A 27301-nucleotide genomic window follows, 5' to 3' on the forward strand; every position below is an offset into this window, starting at 1 on the left:
CTTTACGATTGTTGATACTTTTTATAGATTTTATTTGTGTCGTGATTTAATAGTTTCTTTCTTCAGAACTAAGAATTATTATTGAAAATAAAGTAAATTGCATTTATTCAAAGTGTGTTTTATTCATAACTTAGGAATAAGTTTGTAACTATATTAAACTATCTCGAAAACAACCCATTTGGTTAAAGTGGAAACCACGCAGTGTCTTTTAAGAACCTTGAATCTTCTGGTTACAAATCTTTAAGCAGTCAACAGAATAAATGCACACAAACAACAATGACGATATCAATCTTAATAATTCTCATCAAGCAGAGATGATGAATGATAATGCTGAATTTTATCCGTCAAACAGCATTCAACAACAATTTAGAAAATCAAGCGAAGTTAAGCAGCTAACAAATGAAGAAGAGTTAAGAGTTTTGCAAATGCAAATAAAAAAGTTAAATAATAGATTAAAGCAGTCTAGATCACCACATTACGAACGTGCGATGCTAGAAAAACGCGAACCTTTTTACGATGATTACGAAAAAAGTAATCAAAATAATTTAAACATTTTTAGCGACACATTTAAGGCGCAAAGACTAAGTAAAAAGTTTAAAAGGTTAGACTTTGTAAGAAACCCTCGTGATATTATTAGTTTTTTCGAGGAGGAAATGTTAAATGAAAATATTTCTAGTAATACAGAAAAGTATAAATTTTTAACTGGGTTTTGGCCGAGAGAAGAGTTGTCAGACTATTACAAAATGACAGAACGAGGTGAAAGAAATTACAGTTTTTTAAGAAACTTTTTTATTAATAGGGACAATCAGTTAGCTGAAATTTTAGATAAAATTCCAATTTGGAATGAGTGTACAAACTTTAATAAAATATTTGCTACAGCCGTAAGTTGGGCCAAATGTCGAGAACAGGACAGAATTAAGTTTTTTCTTGCATACTTAATGCCCTTTTCGATCAAAGATAAGATTAGGGAACATTTTGATGAAAGCTTAGAACTTTTTAAAAGAAAAGGACAAGCCATATGGAATGCTTATAAAGAAAACGCATTAGTACCTAAGCAAGTTAATTACAATAGACTACAGCAGTATGAGCAAAGTCAGCATAGGTCTAAAATAAATTACCATAAGCGAGTTCGTCCTAATTATCAACAAAATTTTCATTTAAGAGATAATGGTATTAATCATAATTACAATTATCGTCAACATAACCAAGATAGAGATAGTTTTAAACCAAGAAAATCATACAATGGGAATAGTAGTAATAATGTTAACATAGCACAGTGTTTGTCATGTCATCAACACTTACCTACAAAAACATCTAATACAACCAAAGAGTTTCAAATATTCAAAGAAAAAGCTCAGGTAACCAAAAACACTAAAGCAATTAGAGTAACTGGTCAAGTAGTATGGTTTAATGTTCGCAAAGGTTACGGTTTTATTCAACGTGATGATCGGAACAGCGATATTTTTGTTCATTATACAGCTATCGTCAAAAACAACCCTAACAAATTATTAAGGTCTCTTGCACAAGGAGAAAAAGTGCAGTTTGATATTGTTGTAGGTAAAAATAACATGTCAGAAGCCGCAAACGTGACAGGTCCTAATGGTAAAACAGTTCAAGGGTCTAAGTATGCTGTAGATAAAAATTCAAACTACAATCAAAAACTTCAACAAAATATATTTAACGCAAACCATCATTCTCGTAACCTCCAACAGCAGAAAATAAAAGCTAGTAGAGCTTATAAGCAAGCTTTTGCTTTTAAAGCAAAACAAGGTAAACTTATCAAAGAAAAACATCAGAAACAACAGCAGAAAAATATCAGTTACAATAAAAAGTATGATAGCAAGCCAAAATATCAAGTGCCAACAGTGCAGCTTAAAAGTTATAAACAAGACTCAGGCTATTACAATTCTTCAAAAACAAAATCACAAACTAGCGTATCAAGCAACATATTAGCTAAAGAGAAAAACAATTTGGCAGTACTTAATTCCTTTGACAAAAAAGAAATTATAACACAGAATAAAAAAGAGTCAGAATTACTAATAGCAGGTCTAAAACTTTTAACATTTATCATAAAGCCTTTTGAAGATAAAATATAAGTATTTTCACAAAACTAACGAAACGGATTTTAATAAAGGTAAAAAATTGTAATTTTTTATTAACATGAACATCTATTTTAATATTTTTTAAACTCAGGTAATTTTTTTAAGAAGTTAAAATGAAAGAAACTATTAAGTGTATTTATTTTGTATTCTTTTCTGATACAATTTCTGAATTGTAAAGTTTATTGCTTTTTTACTTTTAATAATGTGTTATGAAGTTTTTTATATTATAAATTACAGTTTAGCAATTGAACTATTAATTAAAAGCTATCAAATAGCAATTATAAAATAGAAAAGTTTCATATGCCTATTTTTTGCATTAAAATTTTAGTAACTACTTTTTTTCTCTAATTTTAAAACAAAATTAAATTACCAGACTTTTTGCTCGTAAAATAATCAAGTTCAAGTTTAAAGCTTTAAAATTCAACTCGTGATAAACTTTTCCTATAAATTTTGAATTTAAAAGTACTTTCAACTCCCATTTAGTTTTGACTGTTAACGATCGAAAAAAAGCACTCGCTAAATTTTACTCTTTATAAACTTCTACAATGCATAAGTTTTGTGTCACTTTATAAAGAAATACTTTATACTTGAATCCTATAAAAGTTTGTGCATGAAAATAGTACTTATTGTTTTGTAAAATACTTTAAGAAAATGTTATTTATTTTGTTTATTAAAGTTTGCGAGTTAAATATTAAGAACATATGTTTTTCTAAGTTAAAAACAAAATTAAAATGTTTCATGTGTTTTAAAATATTAATTTTCTATTTAACGCACCTTTAAATGCTTAAAATGTTTTGTTTTGTATAAAATAATAGGTTTAAACGTAAATACTGACAGTTTCGTTATTGTCTTGTGGCATAATAACATAGTAGTTTTTACTAAACTTTCTTGAAAGAATATCTCAATTTTTTTTTTTTGAACCGCGTATTTTTGAAATGAATACTACATTGATGGACAATGAAAAGATGAATTTTTTCTATGTCAACAAGTGACTTCGATGAATTTTTGAATTTGAAGTTTAGAGAAGAACTAGCGAATTAAAACAATTCGTTCTTGCTAAAAAAACCTCCGTAAAAGAAACAAACCGATGACAAGAAGCCCGATGACAAGAAGTCGAGGACAGGAAGTCAGAAGACAACTAAATGACTATCATTTTTACTTTTTCCTTTTGTTATGTTTTATCTTAATTTTTGTAAATTATGTAATTTCTGAAATAATAAGTAATATAGTTTCTTTTTCTTAATTTTTTTTGACCCGCGCTTAAAACACTTTAAAAAAATGATGAAAGTTAAGTAGGATTTTAAGGATTTAAATTATTTAAAATTAGGCTTTAAACACTAATTTAAAAGATAAAAACGAAATAGTGTAATGATATTAACATTTCATTTTCTTATTTTAAAGCGTGTGAATAAATACGGAATTTTCTGTAACAATAATATTAATAATAAGCTTTCTCAAAACAATTATACCAATTCCCAAAACAACTCAAAGGAGTTAATTTCATTCCGACGAGTATATATCGGCGTTTTGTCTTTCAAATGCGCGTTAAAGTTAGTTGCAAAGTTATTACGCGGTACGATCAAGTAACGTTTTACTTCAATTATTGAGAATCAAGAAAACGTCTACATAGCGGAGTTGATGTTAGTATTTATGTAACTTTACGATTGTTGATACTTTTTATAGATTTTATTTGTGTCGTGATTTAATAGTTTCTTTCTTCAGAACTAAGAATTATTATTGAAAATAAAGTAAATTGCATTTATTCAAAGTGTGTTTTATTCATAACTTAGGAAATAGTTTTGTAACTTATACTGTTAGTATATTATTTACTTCTCGTAAGTATAGCAGTTAGTAAGTTACTGGAGACCACGTAGTTAAGACAAAAACATAAAAACCATTAAAATAACCCATTTGGTTAAAGTGCTCAAAAACATTACTGGAGGTTAATATTTAATTAATTATTCAATAAACCTTTTTTATTCATAGATTTCATAAACAATTCTAATTACCACCGACAAATACTAAAACAACTACCTGAAACGATAATCAGAAGGTTCATAAAACTTTTTGATAATAAACAATCTTTAAAAAATTTAAAAATTAAATAAGTAAAAGTATTTACTTTAGTAAACTACAAAGACAATTTAAAACATGACAAGACCCTTTTTTAAAAGCAACAAAAGAAAAAGAGATGTAATATTTTTTAATCCACCATTAAGTTTAACTATAGGTTCTAAAATAGGCAGGCAATTTTCGAATGAATTAGTACATCATTTGACGAAAACCTTTTCTATAAAAAAGATTCAACCGTGATAGAATTAAAATGTCATACAGTTATACAAGTAATTTTAAAAGCAGAGTAATAGAACATAACAATAAAATTTTGAACAAACACAATGAAAACGATAAAAGTAGCACAAAAGATAAACTTTGCAATTGCCGTAAAGAACCCTGCCCAGACGTATCATAAATTGTTTTTAACTTAATTAAAGCTGTTTAAACGAGAGAGTTGTCAAGCACGCGCTGTAGTAAAAAAAATATAAAAAAAAGTTTTAAAAGTGAGAGAATAAGCTTAAGAAGAAGTTAGCAATGTTGTTTTATTTATTTTCAACTATATTTTTCCTTATTCATAATAGGTTTAAAATGTTTAAATAACTTTTTGTGTATTGAATATTTTTCTATTGTTATATATGATTGCTGTTATAAGAACAAAGTTGATTAATTTAAATAATAAAACGTACTTAAAATAATTGAAAAATTGTAAAAGAAATATTTCTATGAAACAGAAAAATGTACATTTTTTATGGTAATTTTACATTTTGTTTTAAAGATGCTTGGTTAAATTGAAAAATAACTAGTTCAAATATATATAAATTTACCAACTTATAAAGCCTTATATTCTACTAAGCGCAATTGTTAAAATTGTAAACCAACCTATTTTTTTTTCTATTATTATGTAAGATAAGTTTAGAAGGTGCTTAAATTCAATAGTTCTACAAAACAGTTAATCTTATTATATGTTATGATATTTAGAATTTTGGACTTTTAGATTTTTGTTAGGACTTTTAGATTTTTAAGCACAGACGAGGCATTTGACCGAAACTTAATTTGTAAAATAAAGTCTTGAAAGAATAAATTCAAAGCAGTTAATCTTTTTAACAAGATAAAAAAAACATTGTCATTTAAATTTTAGTCATAAAAAAACTGTTAAACCACATAAAAACTATTCTTTTACAAACTAACATATAAAGGATTAATGTTTAGAACTTAAAAATTATCATATCTATAATCTTAAAAACGATTTTTTTTTCATCTTATTTATTGCAGCTTAATAATTAGTTACAAAGCACAACATTTTTTTAATAAAAGAAAACTGAAATTGATCATATTTAAACTTACAACTTTTTTTCTTAATATTGAAACAAAACAGTAAAAAAAAAAAAAAACCTCATTAGTAGAAACTAAAAATGTAAACGAAATTACTTTATGATTTTTACTTAAACAATTGTTCTGTATGATGTTGATAAAAAAAAAGTAAAACGTTCTTATTAACTGTTAATATTTTCAATTTGAAGTATTAAATTTGATTTAAAAATAGTTAAAATGTATATTTTCATCTTAATTACTGTAGTTTAATAAATATTTTACAAAGCACAAGATTTTCCTAATTAAAGAAAACTGTAATTTATCATAATTAAACTTACAAAATAATTAATAATTTAAAATATTAAAAAAAAACAATTGAAACACAATTTAAAAACCAACTTATTAGCAGAAACTAAAAGTGTAAACGAAGTTACTTAGTGAATTTTGTTTAAACAATTGTTCTGTATGACGTTGATAAAAAAAAGTAAAACATTCTTATTATTTGTTAATATTTTCAATTCAAAGTATTACCTTTAAAGTATAAAAAGTTAAAGTTTTTATTTTCATCTTAATTATTGTAGCTTAAGAAACATTTAACAAAGCACAAAACTTTTCTAGTTAAAGAAAACTGTAAATCATTATAAGTAAACTTACAAAAAAAAGTTTAAACATTGAAACAAAAGGTAACACTAAATTGCATGGTAACACTGCTCTACATAATAATGAAAAAATATTAATTAAATTGGTTCGCACTAAAAACAGTTTTATTTGCAGGCAAAAAAGCTTAAACTCTGCCATTGACAATTTTTCTTGAAAATTATAACCTCTGTCCTTATAGAGGCTAGTCTTTCCAACCTCCTCTATCATGCTGTTATGTTTTGGCAAAAAAATCCCATGGCTTTGCAAGTTTATCTGACAATATTAATATTCAAATAGGAAATATTGCTTTTCAATATTAATAGCAGTTTTATTTTATTTTGTTTAAAAAAGAAAATACATTGAAAATTGTATTTTAAATGTATAGAAACATATGTTTTCAATCTATATTCAATTTGCATATTAATCAAATATACAATTCTAGTGTTATGAACGAAGTTCTTAAATTCTAAGTTAAAATAAAAAATAATAAAAATTTTGTATTGTTGGATTTTTAATTAAAATCTGCTGATCTAGCAGTACACTAAAAGACCAAGAAGCTTCTTCAAAAATGACTTAAAAGTTTCCTTTTTTTGTATGTCTATTTCTTATTAATAATTATAATACATAAGGTCAAATATGTTGAAATTAATTAAATCATAAATTTGCTAACCTTATTATCATTAGAGCGTTGAGTAAACAATATCCCATAAGATATTGTCATTTGCAATAGGCCTTGGTACCATTTTGGCTTGGAGCAATTTAATCTACAAAAATATATAACTTAACTTATATGTATTTGTAGTCTAATAAACTTATTATAAAATCAATTTACTTCTTACTGACTTAGTGCAAAGCTTTTTATAGTTTTTATAACAAATCAACCTAGATAGGTATTAAATAATTTTACATATTATCCACTGATAATATCTGTAAAACATATTTCGACTAGTCTAATTGGAATTTTAAAATGTAGATAGGGTATAACTTTGAAATTTAATCACCTTATGTGGATAATAAAGTATTAGTATTTTGATATAACATGCTTCTGCAAATAATTAACATAACAACATAAGTTTTAAACTTTGTTACTTTATTTTAAATATGGATAAACCTAATGAATAAAACATTTAATTACAAAATGTTGACAGAAAAGAAGATTACCTTTCAACTCAAACACAGTTTCCCAAGATTTCAGATATTTTTTAAAGACTTGCTTTTTTGGTTGATAATCATCTACAATTATTTTGACTAAAGGTGAACATATTATATACAGAAAGTATTATCATTACAACTTTATTAAAACAATAGAGTCTAAAATAGAAAAAGAAAATTTGTTAAATTCTTACAAAGCTTGCTAGTTAATAACATTTGTTTTTTAAAAAGTGTATGTTATATTATTTCAAAATGAAATTTGTTTATATCATTTTTAATATTTAGTACTTTAACTTAGCCAAAAATAAATAAAGAAAAGTTATGCAGTCTCATAAGTATAAAAATTAGCAAATAATATAGTTAGTATTTCATTTTATTTTTCCAAATCAGTACATAATAAATAATAACTTTAATTAAAACTATCAGAACATTCATTGAACTAATTTATAAAGCCGTATAGGAGTAGGGGTGTCAGACTCTTTTTAAAAATTTGATCTTAACTTGTACAGTTTTAAGTTAGCAGAAACTTGACAGTCAACCTTTTTTAGAAAATAAAAATAATTTTAAGATTTGATTGATCAAATTCCAGTAAAATAAGTAGCTATAAAGTATAGTTTTCACTTAAACCTATATGTTCTTTTAATTTTTATGCATTCTTTACCTAGTCAAAACAAATATTATAAAGTTTTATGAAACATTTATTTGAAAGCTCTATCAGGAAATTATATTTATTTAAATAGTATTTAATTTATTAGAAGAAAAATTCATTTAAAATTGCTTTTAATCATACAAAAATCTCTTTCTAAAAAAATTAGGTCATAAGCTTTAAAGAATGAATGAAGATAGGTTTTTAGTGATATCATTATTTGACATTTTAGTTTCTATAAGATTAGAAATTATAAGATTAGCTTCTATAGTTCTCTTTGAGTTTAAGAGTCAAAATCTTTACAACTATAATAGATCTATTTCAGTAAACAAAAACTTTATCTAACATCAATAAAATATGTTTAAGTCCCATTCACCCCTTTTTATGTTTTTGCTTATTAATCCAACTACCATTTTTTTTAGCTTAGACATGTAGTAATTTCAAAACTATATGAAAAGGTAGAACTTTATAAGATATCTAATAAACTACTTAAATCATACTGTATTCATTAAAAATAGATTAAAAACCTAATCCTTCTTTTAAACTTATGTAAAAAAATACAAACAACATAATTAAGTTAATCAAAAACTAACAAAGTATTTGAAAAATTGTTTGGTATTATAAGTACATTTAAAAATAATCATAAAATTAGAGTAAAAATAATAATTAATTTAAAAAACTATAAGAATACTTTTGTTTTTAATAACAATTATATATAGTTATTTGTCTTAACTAGAAAGATTGCTCAATTTACTGAATTGTAAAGAGCAATAACATTTATAGAAGATTAATATGATTTCATGCAAAATACAATCAAATTTTCAAACTTTAAGTTTGGACAGAAAGTAAAACTAAAAATTAAAAGACAAAACAGTTGTTATTGTTATTATATGTAGTTGTTATTGAAATGTTAATTTAATTTAAATTGCTGAAATAAAACCACATGGATCTCTTATCAAAGGATAGTTGACCATTAATCTCGTTTGACGAAGTTACTGCACGGACGGCAATGAAAATTCGTATACTCGCTAATGATGACCTTAGTAGGTGCACAATATAGTTTCAAGGAAATCCGTTGAGTAATTATGACGTCACAGCGAAATAACGTTTTTAGCAGAATTAGTCTCGTTTGACGAAGTTACTGTACGTACAGAAATAAAAATTTGTATACTCGCTAGTAATGACCTTAGTAGGTGTACAAATAAAATTAAAGGAAATCCGTTGAGTAATTATGACGTCACAGCGAAATCACGTTTTTAGCAGAATTAGTCTCGTTTGACGAAGTTACTGTACGTACGGCAATGAAAGTTCGTATACTCGCTAATGATGACCTTAGTAGGTGCACAATATAGTTTCAAGGCGATCCGTTGAGTAATAATGACGTCACAGTGAAATCACGTTTTTAGCAGAACTAATCACGTTTTTAGCAGAATTAGTCTCGTTTGACGAAGTTACTGTACGTACAGAAATAAAAATTTGTATACTCGCTAGTAATGACCTTAGTAGGTGTACAAATAAAATTAAAGGAAATCCGTTGAGTAATTATGACGTCACAGCAAAATAAAGTTTTTAGCAGAATTAGTCTTTTTTGACGAAGTTACTGTACGTACGGCAATGAAAGTTCGTATACTCGCTAATGATGACCTTAGTAGGTGCACAATATAGTTTCAAGGAAATCGGTTGAGTAATAATGACGTCACAGTGAAATCACGTTTTTAGCAGAACTAATCACGTTTTTAGCAGAATTAGTCTCGTTTGACGAAGTTACTGTACGTACAGAAATAAAAATTTGTATACTCGCTAGTAATGACCTTAGTAGGTGTACAAATAAAATTAAAGGAAATCCGTTGAGTAATTATGACGTCACAGCGAAATAAAGTTTTTAGCAGAATTAGTCTTTTTTGACGAAGTTACTGTACGTACGGCAATGAAAGTTCGTATACTCGCTAATGATGACCTTAGTAGGTGCACAATATAGTTTCAAGGAAATCCGTTGAGTAATAATGACGTCACAGTGAAATCACGTTTTTAGCAGAACTAATCACGTTTTTAGCAGAATTAGTCTCGTTTGACGAAGTTACTGTACGTACAGAAATAAAAATTTGTATACTCGCTAGTAATGACCTTAGTAGGTGTACAATTAAAATTAAAGGAAATCCGTTGAGTAATTATGACGTCACAGCGAAATCACGTTTTTAGCAGAATTAATCACGCTTTACGAAGTTACTGCACGTACGGAAATAAAAGTTTGTATACTTGCTAATGATGACCTTAGTAAATGCACAATTTAGTTTTAAGGCGATCCGTTGAGTATTTATGACGTCACAGCGAAATAACGTTTAACTGCGATATCGTTTTTAACATTAGCGAATATAAGTCTTTTGTAAAATTAAACCTTAATTTTATTTTTTATAACTATTTTTGATAACGTATAAAAATTATTTTTTTTTGTTAATAATGCAATATAACTGTAATAAAAACTATAACTCCATCGCTAAAAGTAATGTTGTTCGTTTTATTATACTAAGATAGTAGAAGAAAAAAGCCGATATTATATAAAATAGTTTTACTACTATAACTTGCGACAATGTTTATTACATTTTTTATTAGGTTTGTTAGCATTTTTATTGTCGAATAGAATTGGCAAGTATAAATTTCTTGTAGAAATAAATCAATTTGTTAAAACAAAAATATGCTACGAAAACTATCATTATTAATTTTGAATCTGTTATCAAAATTTCTATTGCTTCAAAAAATTTGATTTCTTTAAACTAATTAACTATAACAGAAGAAAAAAAGCCGATAATTTAGTTCTAAAGCAGTTTGTATACTAATTTCACTTGACTTTGGTACCAACAAAAATTTTGTGTTTGTCGGATACACGATTTTAGTAATCATCGTAATAAGTAAAATAAATACTTTGTTTTTTAATGCGATTAAATGTTTTGCATAAAGGTTATGCATAAGTTTTAGATTATGATATAAAATAATATTAATCCGTAACTGTAATCGTTATATAACAATGAACGTTGTTATCGTTCGCTCATTGTTTTAAAAATTTTATACTATATTACAAGTTTAAGGACATTATTGTACATTTGTTGTTATGTATCGTTATTTTTTAATAATTAAAGCTGTAATTAAAAATATTGTCATTTATCTTATTATTATCTTTGTCGTTGTTTTTAAAATTATTACAATTGGTGTGATTATAATTTTTGTTATTAATATTATACTTTTTATAATAATAATATGGGTATTTATGTTATTTTTATAATTTTAATTATTATTATCCAAATCATAATAATAATTAACGTGGTTATTAATTTGTTTATATACTAATGTTTATTATGTACTAAAGTAATTTTTGTTTATCATATGAATTTATTTTAATCCGTAACTGTAATCGTTATATAACAATGAACGTTGTTATCGTTCTCTCATTGTTTTAAAAATTTTATACTATATTACAAGTTTAAGGACATTATTGTACATTTGTTGTTATGTATCGTTATTTTTTAATAATTAACGTTGTAATTAAAATTATTGTCATTTATGTTATTATTATCTTTGTCGTTGTTTTTAAAATTATTACAATTGGTGTGATTATAATTTTTGTTATTAATATTATACTTTTTATAATAATATTATGACTATTTATGTTATTTTCAAAATTTTTATTTTTTTATTATTCAAATTATAATAATAATTAACGTGGTTATTAATTTGTTTTATTATTAATGTTATTTTTTTATTTTTTGAAGATAAAAACACGTTTTTTCAACTTTTTCATTGAATCCCTGGTAAGTGTTTTTCACTGTGTTTAGTTTTTACTCAAACTGAATTTGAAATGTTTTATAGTGTTTCTGTAAGTCATCCTAATTCACCTAAGTAAATACTACGTTGTTTACAGGGTCGATTGAGATTTCCACTACTAGCTTTTAAGCCAATCAGAGCCAACTTCCTTTTAAGCCAATCAAAAGCTTACAACTTGGCAACTTGGCAAAGACTGATTCTATAGCAATAGCTGATGCTAACATGTAAGCAAATGTAAACTAATATAAACATGTAAAACATGTAAGCAAATGTAAACTAATATAAACATGTAAAACATGTAAGCAAATGTAAACTAATATAAACATGTAAAACATGTAAGCAAAAGTAAACTAATATTAACAAGTAGAATAAAAACATAAAATAAAATATGAACAAAAAGTTGAAAAAATAGTACAAAATGTATTATAAATTATAAAATATGATTTTAATGTGTTTACCACTGGTTTTGACCTTGCAATGTTAAACTTGAGAGTTTTTATGTCATCATTAAATGGCCTATGCCATAAGGCAAGGCTGTTCACAAGTTGTAGATTTGATTTTAATATAAGTTAAATATAATTTCTTTTTAGTAATAGAAATAAATGAAGATTTTTTATTTAGTGTATTCAGATTTTTTTTTAATATGTTTTAAAAGGTTTTATTAGACCTTTAATTCTTTCAGGGTTGCCACACACCCAGGGAATTTAGGGAATTCAGAAAAACTCAGGGAAGTTTCTAGTTACTCAAGGAAGATTTTTTGACTCAAAGAATGGCAACCCCGTTCTTCTTAGTTTTTTAGTCTTCCTTATTGGTTACAGAAAACAAATAGCTAAATATTTAATTAAAATAACAACAGTTATTTTCCAAAGTTCATTTATGATGTTGTAATAAGAGTAATTGTTGTTCATTTATAAATTTACTAGTTTGTATTTAGTGTTTTATTTGAAATTTTTTATAAACAATGATTTTAATTTTTGTTTTCTACAGAGTGTTAAGAAAGAGATTGAGATAGTTTTCAAAGGAGTTAAAAAATAAGATAAGTGTTTAAGTAAAATCTTATTTTTATAACTTTCCATGCTTTACCATTTTGTAAATATTGTATTCAAAAAAAAAAAAACCTATTTTACTACAAGACCAAAAAAAATTAAACAAAAAATCAAAAAAAAATCATTATTATTTTGTACAAAGGTTTTAACCTGTTTTTAAATTTTGTTAATATTCTATTCAAAAAAAAATTGTTTTACTAAAAGACCCAAAACAAAAATATAAAACAAAAAAAAAATATTTTGTTCAATGATTTTAACTTGTTTTTAATTTTATAAATATTTTATCAAAACTTATTAAACTTCATCTTAACAATAAAACCAATCAATTGTATGATTTAAATAAAAAAGTTTTTAGCAGCAGTTCAATGAGGTAACTTTTTTAATTAATTGATTAAGGGCATAGGTGGGTCCACCTTGATTTTTACAAGTTTATCTTATTTTATAGAGTTTTGTCCGAGCTATCAGACATTTTTAACCGTTTGAAAAATACAAGTTATTTTTTGAGATATGAGCAGTCAAAGTCGGTGACCTCAATAGGTTTCTAATGGAAGGTGCAAACTAAAAACGAAAAAAAGACCATTTCACTAAAAATCTATCTCCTCCTTCATTTTTTAAGCAATCTTCTTCAAATTTTCACAGAAAGTGTATTATTAAATTTTAAAAAGATTGAATGCAGAATATTTTTCATTTTAAAAAATAAAATTTTATTAAAAAAAACCACCTATTTTTTTGTTTTTTTTCCAAAAGTTTTTATTTTTAATATTTTTAAAATTTCAATATTCAAAGTCTTTTATATACTACAAAAGGAACTTTTCCTGAAAGTTTGAGGTCTCTTTCTCAAAAAGTGAAGAAGAAGAAAGGTTTTTAGTGATTTTTTAAATTTCAGAGAAAATTGACCTGAAAAACTTGCGGTCCATACGGAAACTATTTATAAAAATTACAATATCTCAAAAGTTAAATATTATTTTTCAATTCTATAAAAACTGGCTTGTAGTTTGTAGTTAAAGCTTTCATATAAGATCCAATGTTATTTTTAGTAAAAAAAAAATGTTGTACCACCCCTATGTCCTTAACATATGATGTTACCACCTTTTTATAGATTTTTTTAGCTAATTTGTTTTTTTTTCAATGCCCTGAAGAATAACATATGATCATTATATAGTTTTTAAATCACCATTTATTGTTGATAAAAAATTAGTCTGATGTTATTCTTCAAAAAAAATTTAATTTATGTAAATTTGACACCTTTTGATAAAAAATTTTATTCAGACTTTATAAAAATAAAATATTTTTAACATGGACCCACCAGAAGACGAGGTCAAATTTCAGAATCTTAACTGGCCAAGTTTAATATTTTTACTCATGATGAAAATCCTTGTACATAGACTTTTACTACGGTTGGCAAGAACTGAAATGCCTGTTTGTGGAAAGAACTTGTGGAAAGAATGGACTAGAATACCTAAAGACTATCTGTTAACTATAATTTTATGGTGTTTTATTTTTAGTGGTCCTAATTTATATATTTTTTTAATAATGAGTCTATACATGGTATATTTCAGTAAAATGATTTTGGTTTACGACATACAATAAGTTTTATATTTATTTTCAAGTTTTTAAGTATGTTTTTAGAATAGCTGATTTTTTTTCAGTATTAACAAACCTGCTTTTTTCTAAGGATAAGTGAATACATGGTAAATTTTTTTATGTTTTATAAAAACCTAATAATTATAACTTTATATTATGTCTTAATTATATTTTTACTGTTTTTGATTTAAATTATTCTGTTTTTTATAAAAACCGAATCATATTATTTTTAATGATTTTGTACAAAATCATAAGAAAATAAATGAATTTATATATTCACTTTAATATTAATTATGGAAAAAAAGACATTTATTAGTATTTATTTTTTGTTACAAGTTATTTTATCATTACAAATTAATATCATTATAATGTACTTAAAATCTTCTAGCTTTTTACACATTTGTTTTGTACACAGTTTTGAATCAGTGCGTCATAATTTTTTTTTGCTATTTTTTTACTTAGTTGCATGAATGTATTTTAGTTCTATTATTTTAAAAAAAGTTGTAAATCTTAAAACGTTTCAAAATTATGTACTGTGCAATAAAATTTGTAGAATTTTCAAAAATTTCTTTTGATCTTTTCTATAAAATTTAAGTAAAATTTATTAAAATGAGAATCATTATACTTAAATTGCTTTGATTGTTAATTGAAAGATTATTATAATTTTAAAAAAAAAGTAAAAAACTAAAATAAAAAATTTATAGTTATATGCACCTCTTTTCAGAGTGCAAAACATAAAGTGATATCAATTTTTGTTTGATTTTATAAGTTTAAATTTGTTATGTTTCATTTCAAGTAGTTTTTAGTTAAATGTATATTTTAGTTAAAGGTTGTATCAGGTTAGGCATAATCGAAAGAGTATTTTAGTTGTTAGAATTACATATAAAACATCGTAAGTATTATATTGATCTCCTAGAACACTACTCCTGCACGTAATTTAATACTGCTGTAGCATAAAGTTTTCATTATAATCATTAAGAATAATAATAAAATAACATATACGGTTTTCTAACAACAAAAAAAAAGTTATTCAACTTAAGAATACTAATAAATCTAATATTTTCCATGTTTAGTTTTAATATCTTCTATAACAATATTTTAAATTGTTAGTAGTTGCTTAGATAGCTACAGGGCATTCATATTAAGATAAAATATCTCTCTAGTGCTGACATTTAGGTTAGCGTTTGCTAAGTTCTTAAAACGTTGTACAGTGCTTATTCACTTATCCGGACACGTTTGGCAATATTTTTCTGTAAACGTGTCCGGATAACCAAAATTCCGAATAAGTACAATTATTCAATTTTTTATATAATATTATAACTGCTGCATATAATGCTATAAGTGGAGTCCGGATAAGTGAATAAGCACTGTATTAGACGACTGCAGTTGCATTTGCCAACGACTATCTCGAAATATAGCAAATAATTTGTGATATTTAGCCCTCTTTAGAACATGACCAAGCATGCGCTGGCTACAGGTAAAGAAAAACAAGATGAAGTCTATTTTAAGCATACAGTCTCTACCCTGCAGCGAGTTGGTCGCTGGTTAACGCAACAACTTTTGTTACTTAAATGTCGGCTCTAAAAAATTTGACAAGCATTTTAATGAACAGAAAAAAGTTTTTATATTTAAGATATAAAGAAAATCAAGAATTTAAGAAACCCAAATAGAATAGAATTAGTCTAATATTATGTTTTACCATACTTATACTTTTAACTATAGTTAAAATTATTAACTTAGTAAAGTTTTTTGAGTTAAATATTGTTTTGAATATAAAATATTAAATTGTTCGAGTTTATATTATTATCCTTAGCAATAAGTTATAACCTTTAATTGTTATCTTTTAAGACAAAAGCTTGAAAATTTAAGTTATATCAACTTTATTGTCTTTTTAAATGTTCGCTATCATAAAATTAGTTGTGACTCGGTAATAAAATCTTTGTAGTAATTATTTAGCTCAAATTTTTGAACAGGTACTACTTTTTATGTAGAATTCAAGCAAAGTTGCTCATTGGAGAACAATTTTTATTATTAAATTTTTTGAACAATTCAGAATATTTAATTTTATATAAATCTATACTCAAAAGTTTATTACAGAATTAATAAATTTTAGTTTGTTAGTATTAATAGTTACTTTTTCCAAAATTTCCAAACTATAAGTTACTTAAAATAACTTTAATTAAAATCTATTGCATTTTGTTAACATCTTAAATTTTTTATTTTTTGGTTTTTACATACTATATCAAATTAGGTACTTTTTACTTTATATATCACAATATCATTTCTCGACTTAATAAGAAAAAGAATGATCAATACTAAATTTAAAATTTTATTAACAATACAATGTTTTATTCACTCGTTTGAACTACATCAAACAAGATTATCAGTTTAATAAAACCTGTAAAATTTTTACGTAAGTTTTACAGGTTTTATTAAACTGATAAAAGTTTAAAAAAGTTTAATAAATTTCTTAGTTAGTTTACATAGAATTAAATTTAAACTAATATTTTTCCTTTGAAGCTTAACTTATTAAAAAAGTATTTCTTTTTACCAGTTTATGTCTTTCAATTTTTTTTTTCGATATTCTTTTTATTTCTCGATAGCTGTAAAATAAAATTCTATGATAAATAAGCTACTTTAAAATTTATAAAAGCTTTAAAAAATTATAAGTTTAAAATATTAAATATAATTTTCGAAATTTAATTAAGTATATAACGAAATTTGTTAAAATTTTTTGCTTTTTATTTATGTAATAGATTACTTAGTTTATATACTTAGTTTACACAGAATTAAATTAAAACTAATAATTCTTATTAAAAAGACAATTTAGAAAAAAAAGTTCATTGTTACCAGTTTATGTCTTGCAATTTTAATTTTTCGGTATAAATGATTTTTGATTATGAAATTTTTCGAATAAAATTTTTATCGTACAATTTTACTAATTTTTTTCAAAGTGTACTTCGTTATTTGCATTTTTTTTGTTTAATATTTTTTCCAAACTATAAGTTTAAAATATTTGGTTGAGTTAAAAAAATATTAAGTTTGTTATTAGATTTGTAATTTTATTTTACTTTTTAGTTATTTATTAGTTTACCTTACACAGAATTAAATTAAAACTAATAATTCTTATTTTAAAAGACAATTTATTAAAAAAAAAATCTTAGTTACCAGTTTATGTCTTGCAATTTTAATTTTTCGATATAAATGAGTTTTTTATATGAACATTTAACAAAAAAATTTTCGTATAATTTTACTAATTTTTTTTCGAAGAGTTACTTCGTTATTTGCATTTGCTTTCGTGTTTAATGTTTTTATTTTGCACTGGTTTTATAGTTTTATAATGTTTTTAGTTTACTGTGTATTAAAGGGGATTTTACTTTTTTGAGCGTTTTGATTAGCTTAGAAAAAATTAGTGGAAATGCCAATCGACCCTTGTTTACAAGCTAAAACTGTAAACAACTTTTTTGCTGACTGATACTTGAGTTAAAATTAAAAATATTCATTATGCCAACCTTATCAAAGCTCAAAAAATGCCTAAGCGCAGTTGATCAAGTTCTTGAAGTGACGGAAATGACAAACTTTTTCGAAGTTTGGAAGTCAAATCCATGGGTCGCTTCAAAAAACTTTGTTCAATGTGTGCAGGGCAAAGTCAGTAAAAAAGATGTCATCACTGTTCAGAGATATTTCATTAAAAATAAGATCTATAGTGCAAATGATCTCAGATCTAGCTCTGATGTGTCTACTGTGGACAATTCTGAGTTGTGTTCTGTTTTGTTTGAAAAGTCCACAAGTAGCACTGAAGAAGCTAGCTCAAACAGTTGTATCCTGAATAAAGTTTATTCAGAACAGGTTTTGAAAGAAGGAAGTTCAGAAGGTAGCCGAGAAGAGGCAACAACAAGTTCAGAAGGTGGCCAAGAAGAGACAACAAAAAGTTCAGAAGGTAGCCAAGAAGAGGCAACAACAAGTTCAGAAGGTGGCCAAGAAGAGGCAACAACAAGCTCAGAAGGTAGCCAAGAAGAGGCAACAACAAGCTCAGAAGGTAGCCAAGAAGAGGCAACAAGTTCAGAAGGTAGCCAAGAAGAGACAAAAACAAGTTCAATTATTATAAGAACACTAATAGGAGAAAGGTAGTTTTAAAATATTAAAGTTAAACTTGTAATTTCAAAAAAGAAAACTAATAAATTTTTAAGACACGACATTGACCAACTTGTTGAAGATACTTTGGTAAAGAATCAGGCCACACAAATGCTGGATCGTGAAAAAGTTGACGATGAGCGGAACCAGAGGTCTCCTTATGTTAAGGACTTTAAAGTAAGAGTATATATATTCAACACTTTTCTATTTACAAGTATGAATTTTTTCCTTAGAGAATTTCCGGAGAGGTCACTGCCAATAAAGGAGAAGTTATCAAGCAAGGGACCAAAAACAAGTTTTATTGCAAAAAATTTATATCATACTACGAGAGAACTTGGGCACCATACTTGTGTTTGTGGTCAGCCTTTGTCCTTAACATTGTTAAAACAGAGGTTGTGTATAATAATCAAGTAAGTTTGTTAATTTTATAAAAATATACTTGAAACTAGGAACCAGAGTAGACACAAACAAAATTTACCATACATTTTGATGAACCATGACATTTTGGACATATCAAATGGTTGTTGGCTATAAAACATATTATAAACGGATTGTACTTATTATTTAAAATTAAATTAGGAAAAAATACTTTTTAGAGCATAGAATCCTGGTTCAGTGCACTCAAGCACAGAAACATGGACAAGAAGCAAAACAGAAGAGAAGATGGAGAAGAACTGGATGATTACGATGGCAATAGTCGCTGGTCATACCATGTTTACCTCAAAAAGCTACATAAGATCTACATTTAATTAAAATATACTTAACTTTTTATTACTTTCTGTATGGATTTTTTCTAACAACTATTTATTTTTAACTAGCCGCAATCAAACGTCCTTTATATTTAATCATGCTCTGGATTTCACCAAGATCGAGAAACAAGTTATTAGACCCAAGAAGAGGAAGTTAGAAGACAGTTGGGGTACTACAAAGAGAAAAAACAAAACTGGCAACAACAAATTTAGCTACCACAGTAATTATCCTGCCTCAGTAGATGTATATACAAGAAAGTACAAACCTGCCTACATTAAAAAAAATGTAAGCAATACTTGGCCTTATTAAAAAAATAATTGTTTATAATTAATTATTTTTTAAGGTTGAAAAACTTATGAAAATTCCCCAAAAAGATTTGATGGTTGCAGTTGTTAAGAAGAACGACATAATCTTCAGAATTTCGCATCAATACTTCAAAACACTTGTGCCTGGTGAACGGATTGCAAATAGACTACTTGACCTTCACCTTACTTTAACGCTCTCGTATGGTAAGATTTTAATAATTTATTTTATGCACCTATGACCTAAATACATAACTCACCACTGTAAATATTAATATATTGTAATTATTTTGTTAGATATCAAAATACTGGAAGGAGACAAAATCGTAAAATGGACTTCTAACATAAGGGGTCTTAAAGAAATAAATGATGTTGTGATAGAAAATGATAAAGTACTAACCATTTTCTATTACAAAGAGGATGTGGTAGTGATGGTTTGTAATTCAATATATTATACAATTTAAATATTTAGCACTTATATTAATTTATACTTAAATTCAGTCAATTGACAAAAGAAGAAAAGAAGCTCATCAGTACAGCCGAAAGAACGATAAGCAATGCCAGAAATTCTTAAAAAAGTACAAACAAATCACAGGTACAAAAGGAACCTTCACTATTAACAACTATCCAGCAAAAGAGTACCAGACAATAGATGAGAAAGTTTATTATGCTGTATTGGTAAGCTTACATTTTAAAGTGTTTTAATTGATTAGATGACCAAGTATTAATTATTTATTTCAGCATGTAGAGAAACTCAAATTCAGAGAAACAGGAACAACTTCACCAGGCCAGTTTAAAACTAAACTGGCAGAAACAATTTATAGATTAGGAGGTAAGGAGTCAGTTTTTTATATATAGATAATAATCTTTAGTAAATTTTTTATACATTTGTAGGTCCAGCTCATCCAGATGTCAGGATTGAAGACAATCCACCATGGTGCTACAAATGTGGTGAAGAAGAAGATGAGGTCATAGAAAATGAAGCTGAGATAGAAGAAGAAGAAGAAGAAGAAAGAGTTAAATGGGTATGTAATTTCAGACTTATTTAGTTACAAAATTTACAAAAAATGTTTATAATTTTAGACTGATTGCCCCTGTTGTAAGCGGTGGTACCATAAGACGTGTCTTAGTTCTAGAGTAAAGAATGATGAAAGATTTTTGTGTGATTTTTGTATCTAATTTTTCTAAGACAGTGGTTTTTTACTTATATTTATTTTGTTTTCATATCACACTTTTTTTTGTAGAAAGTTTTATTTTTACATTTTCTGACACAACTGTGTTTTTTTGTTGTTGTAAATGTAGTTTTAATGAGAAGTTTAATTTTTATTGTTTTCATTAATTTGTTATTTCAATAAAAAATAAATTTATTGTTAGTTTGTAGTGTATATTCAAGTTTATATTGTATAGAATGTTTAAGTGGTTTTTACAACTTATTTGTGTTATATAGTTGAAGTTTTTTCCATTAAAACCTGCAAAGCCAGCATTATTTTTAATTTTTCTAATGGAACAAACTTCACTTATATTTAACAAACAAGTGAACTTTTCCCATAAAAAAAGTTTTCCACTACAAAAAGCTGGCCTTGACGTGGCGTAGTGGCTCAGTAGCCATACAGTTGGTGAAGCCAACAGCTTTATTAAGTTTTTTTGGTTGAGATTTAATTTGAATAATAAGATTGATATGTACTCTTAAAATATTATTGTAGTTACCTAGCATGATGTACTACTATAATCGAACATTGAGTGTAATATGTAAATTTTTATATATTCATTTGTTTATTTATTACAAGTTTTATGAATATCAGGCTAACTATACAATTTCAGCTTGATATTGGTGCAACATCATTCTAGGTAATTGCCATAATAGCAGTTTTTTAATAGATAGGGTAGCAGTAATTATTCTATTATTATGTGCTCAAAGGTATTTTGATATTGTATTATTTATAAATAAAAAATACAGTATTGAATATAGTTGGTTTAATGTTTTTAGCTTATTTGTAACTTAGGAGCTGAAATAAATGTGTAAACAAAACGAGAGAGGCTAACTTTTTTCTTTATTCTCTCGTTTTCTCAGTACTTTTCCACTAATAGTTTGAAGCAAAAAATTGCACAAAAAAGGATAGTTAGAATTATACGTGTTGCTACGCAACACGTATAATTCAAAACTATCCTTTAATTATCCTTTAACTATCCCTCGATAAGATGCGCATATAAAACCACCACTTTACATTAGACTTAAACTACACAACACTATTCATTTAAAGTATTTTCTAAAATTGAAATGTTTTGTTCAACTATTAAGTAAAGATAAATTTGCCATTTTTTATTTATCTTTAAAAACCTCATAAATGAAAAACTTACATGGTTGTTTAAATTCATTATCTCCATTTTATTTTATTGATTGTTTGATTTTGTATCCAAGCAAATGTCATTTATATAATTTTAAAAATAGGGTATTCCCCTACGAGAGATATTCATATACTGTAAAAAATTAATCATAAATAACTCAATTGACAAGTCTGTCCCTGCCTTTTAGACAAGCAATGCCTAATTTCTACTACAATCTATAGAGCCGAAGTAAAATCTAATAAGTCTACTAAGCACTACGTGGATCCACAGAAAACTGTTTAAAAGAAAAATAGAAGCAACAATAATCTCTATTTAACATTGTGAGTGAATAAGAGACATACAACAAAACTGAAAAACTATATTTTGGATTAAAATACAACAATACAGTACAGAATTTAAGATAAAATGGAAAACAATAAGCAGAAAAAAATCAAAATTCAATACTAAATTTGTTTGCTGACTTTGTTTTTTACAAAACCTGGAAAAAAAATCAAAAATATGTTGGATACCCTGAACATATAAGAACCAAAAATTAACAAAACACTAATTTTTTAGAAGCTAACATACACATAAAGTAAAAAAAAGAACTATAAGTATAGTTAAAATAGTATTTTCTTGATATAAGTATAAAAAAATTTATGTAAAAAATGGTGTGTAGGTCAATGACCGAAAAGTCTTACTATACACCAGACAGATGTTTCGATCAAAATATTTTTGCGTCGTGATTTTCAATAAAATAATAATAATAATATGTTTTACCAAATATAGCTATTTTGCTTAATTTTTTTATAAGATTATTTGAAAAAAAAACCAATTAAACACATAAAAGTAAAAATTTACTGTGCTTTAAACCAACTTAAAAAGATTAGTGTAAAAGATTAAAAAATGCCATTGAAAATATTAAGAAAATATATTATTTAAGCTTTCTATTTATTATTGATATTTATTTTTATTCATTAAACTGATAACTTAATTTTTTTTTCTTTTAAATATTACTCTATAGATTTTAAATTCATTTCAAAATATGGGGTTAATAAAATTAATAATAATATTTAATTTTTAATTATCTGCAGTATTAGTTCAAGAATTGTTATGAGATATTGATTTGCTTTATTATCTACTTCATAAATAGTTTATAAATATTTTCAAAACTTGTACTTGGTCATTTAAAAAAAAATATTTTCTAAACCTATATTTTTTAGTAGATTTCTTGTATTATCTGTATTTTTTTACTGTTAATTGGAAACGTTAAATTTTTTTCTTTGATAAGATACTTATACTGTTCTGTGCATGACGTTAAACTCTTCTGGTGTATGACTCGTTATCCGAAAGGTTTTTTTCTACACCAGGTCCTAGGACCAAATCTATTGAGCGTATTTTTTGTCTTTAAATATATAAAAAGTTATTTTTCTTTACTAGTAATGTATTTGGTGCTTTTTTAAGGAAATTATAAACAATAAAAAATTGTAAAAAAGGTAAAGTTTTAAGACATATAAAAGTAAAATGAAATTAAAAAAGTAACATAATTTTTTTGATTCCACCTTAAAGAACAAAATTATATAATATTTCAATCAAGTTTTGGATACTTAAGTAACTATTTAATACTTTGAGTGGTGTGGTTTTGAGTGTGAACAAAACAAAGAAGCATGGGTAGTTTCAGATTTTCACTACTGTTTTTGAAAGAAAAAAGTGAACGCTCACAACTATGGTCAATGGATTGGTGTGGAGAAAGACCTTTCGGTCATCGAGCCTTACACCATATATGTATAAATAACTTTGATAAGTTTTATTTAAACTTTGATAAAATTTAATTTTAAGTTAAATTCGATTTTTTTTTTAAATTAAACTAATTAAAGAAATTAATTCTTAAAGGAAAAAAAAATGGTATGCACTCTTTTTTAAACCCATTACTGCCAATATTAACCATGAAAATCATAGTCTACCATGGGCACCACACCGTCTCCTCCCAAAGATTTCAATTTTTATGATCATGTACGTTCACATTTTTCTTGTTGCCCTCTCTACAAGAGCAACCCTGAAAAATGCAATAAAAAGGTCAATAGTAGAACAAAAAGGGAGAAGTTGTGAAAATGCTATAACTAACATAGTTTCTTTTTCTAAAACTAAATGTGTTTAAAAAAGAAAACAAAAATAAGAAAAAGACTTAACAACTACTAATTAAATAAAAAAAAATAATTGGTAAATCTCACTTAAAAATAAAAATAAACAAAGTAAGTTTAAACTATACCTGTTCAAAAACCCTGTTACTCTAAAACAAACTCAACAATTGTTTTTGAAAATTAAAAAAAAAAAAAAAGAAAAAAAAATAATACTTAATTATAAACTCACATTAAAAAAAAAATAAGTTAGTAAATAAAAACAGCTTGTTCAAAAAATATACCAGAGACCAAATCAACTCTGCTCACACCCAGCCAACACAGCTACCATTGATTTTTCTCAAAAAAATAAATAGAGAGCAAAACCTAATAATTAAGGAATCATTTTATGAGACACTATTTAAAACTGAAAATTAAGATTGACTTTTGTCTGATTGATTTCTGAGCAATACATTTTTCAGTCCAGATTGAAATGCTATAAGATAGTTATGTTCTTTTAAGCTTTTTGGAATTTCCTCCCATATCTTACATCCAAGATATGACAAGGACTTAGAACCGTAAAGACTATTTACTCGAGGAAAAAAGTAATTTGTCTCTGAAAATCTCGTTGATTGGTTGTGAATCTTGTTTATACTTGTAAAGTAAGGATTGAAATTAACAGGCAACATGCTTTTTTTGAATTTGTACATAAAGACTCCTAGTTCATACCGAAACATGTTTTCAACATCTAAATTTTTTTTTTGCTATTTTTATACTACTAATATTTTCCTTCCAACTTTTAAAATGTATGCACCTTACAGCTCTATTTATAAGTTTATTGATCTCAGAAATTTTGGTTCTGCTTGCTCTACCCCAACAAAGTAATCCATATCTAACATGACTCATAAGAAGTGAGTTAAAAATGTAATACAAAGAGTTTTGATTTAAATAGTACCGTGTTTTGTATAAAACACCTATTGTCTTTAATAATTTTGTTTTTAATGTTTCAATATGGTTAGACCATTTAAGATTACTGTCAATTGTAACACCTAAATATTTATAATTGTTTACCTTTGATATAGTTGAATTACCAATTTTTATATCTAAGTTTATGTTTTTCCAAATATCAATCTTGCCGGAGTGGAAGAGCATGTATCTTGTTTTAATTACATTTAGTCTAAGCCTGTTGTCCATTAACCATCTTGATACGTTTTTTAACTGGGAGTTTAGGTATTCATTATCTTTTTTATAAGTGTTTTTCTTAAATGCTGTATATAATAAAGTATCATCAGCGAAGTTTATGATTTTTAGTGTTGTATTATTCTGTAAGTTATTGATGTACACCAGAAAGAACAAGGGTCCTAAAACCGAGCCTTGTGGCACTCCTGCTTTGATACTTTCACAAGTTGATGTGTGCCCTGCAAAATCTACAAATTGTTTTCTTTCAGTGAGATATGATTCTAAAAATTTAAGCATTTTCCCCCTAACTCCATAATATTCCAACTTGTTTAATAAAATTTCTCTGTCCACACAGTCAAATACTTAGATCTAACAACACTCCACAAACAGCATTACCTTTATCAAAAGAAGTTAGTGTAAACTCCACAAACTCTGATAAGGCTAGAGTAGTAGAATGTCCTTCTCTGAAACCAAACTGGGAGCTATTAAGTATACTATATTTACTAAAAAAACTATACAAACGACTATATATAGCCTTTTCAATGATCTTATTGATATTTGATAGGAGTGAAATAGGTCTGTAATTACCTGGAACTGTTTTTGAACCTGATTTAAATATTGGTAATACTTTGGCCAATTTTAAACAACTAGGATATACACCTTCTTCAAATGCCAAATTTATTAGTTTACTAATTATTGGAGCTATATGAGAGTTGATCAGTTTTAGCATTTTAACAGAGATATTGTCAGCACCATTTGCTTTATTTGAATCTAAACTTTTAATTATATCATATATTTCTTTTTCATGAATCTCAAACCATACAAAACTCTTATAGTAACTTCTTGGGCCATTTATAGAAAATTTTTGGTTATTTATGGAATTTAGACAAGTTTGTTTTCCAATATTTGAAAAATATAGGTTTAAATTATTTACAATCTCAACTGGGTTAGATAAGGATTTGTCATTAATTTCAAGTTTGTGGGGAAATTCATAGCTTTTCTTTTGTCTGTTAGTAATTTCATTAAGAACCTTCCAAGTATCTGCTGAACTTTTATTACAGTTTTGTAATCTTTTTTCAAAGTATTTTTTTTTGAAATAGTTTTAATTTTAGTTAATTTGTTTCTATATGTTTTGTACTCTTTTACTTTCTGTGTATTACTAAAATTATTTTTGCACAGCATTTTATACAGTCTATTTTTATACCTAATAGATTTCAATATACCTTTAGTTATCCAGGGTTTCAACAATAATTTTTGTTTGGATTTTGACAGCTTTTTTGTAGGAATATTTTTTTCAATTATTTCCTTAAGTTTTTCTAACAAACGTTCAAACTTAAAGTCTATAGAATCCTTGGAGTTAATTATTTTATATATTTGGAATTTATTAAGAATATTAGAACTATCAGTTGAGTTTTTTTATTGTTAATTTTAGAATAATCCTGGTAAAGTTGAGTTTTAACATTTTTTTGAGATTTTGAAAAGTTACAATTTTTAAGTCTTACATATAATGGAAAATGGTCAGAAATATCAGATAAAAAAACTTGGGTATCTAGAACTCTTTAAGGATTAGTATAATAAAAGTGGTCAATTAAAGTTCCTCCTTGGTGGGTAACTCTAGTTGGGACATTAATCAAGTTTGTAAGGCCAAAACTAACAATTTCATTAAAATAGTTTCTGATTGATGTTTCTTTATCTTTCTTAAGTGAATTTATGTTAATGTCACCAAATATGCAAATTTCCTTATTTTGAAGTATATTGTTCATTAGTAAAAAATCTGAGAACTTTTTAGTAAAGTCACTTATTGAATTTCCTGGATGGCGATAGATTAATCCAACTAAAACATTTTTATTATTTTTTCCTATTAATATCTCTAACCAGACAGATTCATAATTTTCACTAGTGAAAATAAGATCTGTTCTTAGTGTATATGTTACAGAGTCATTAACATATATACCAACTCCTCCTACTTTTGATAAGGAATTTGCGCAATGAAATGTGTATTTGTTTAATTGTATAGAGTCCAGATCAACATTCTTATTTAACTTTGTCTCACAGACCCCTATTATGGATGGTGAAATTTTATAAGATAATATTAATTCTTCTAGTACAGATATGTTTTTGGATAAGCTTCTTATGTTTAAAT

The 27301-nt window shown here is 25.7% G+C and overlaps 1 protein-coding gene across 1 annotated transcript in view; it reads left to right on the forward strand.

Moving 5' to 3' along the window:
- Positions 1-22069: 22069 nt before the first annotated feature.
- LOC145832721 (kinase D-interacting substrate of 220 kDa B-like) overlaps positions 22070-27301 on the forward strand; it is a 34808-nt gene continuing 29576 nt past the window's right edge. Inside the window, exon 1 of the mRNA XM_082940041.1 lies at positions 22070-22203. The gene's annotated coding sequence lies outside the window, so the exon portion shown is untranslated. The remainder of the gene's footprint in view (positions 22204-27301) is intronic.

Source organism: Thalia democratica, chromosome 3 (assembly GCF_965202585.1).
Source record: "Thalia democratica chromosome 3, ktThaDemo2.hap1.1, whole genome shotgun sequence".
Lineage (NCBI taxonomy): Eukaryota > Metazoa > Chordata > Thaliacea > Salpida > Salpidae > Thalia > Thalia democratica.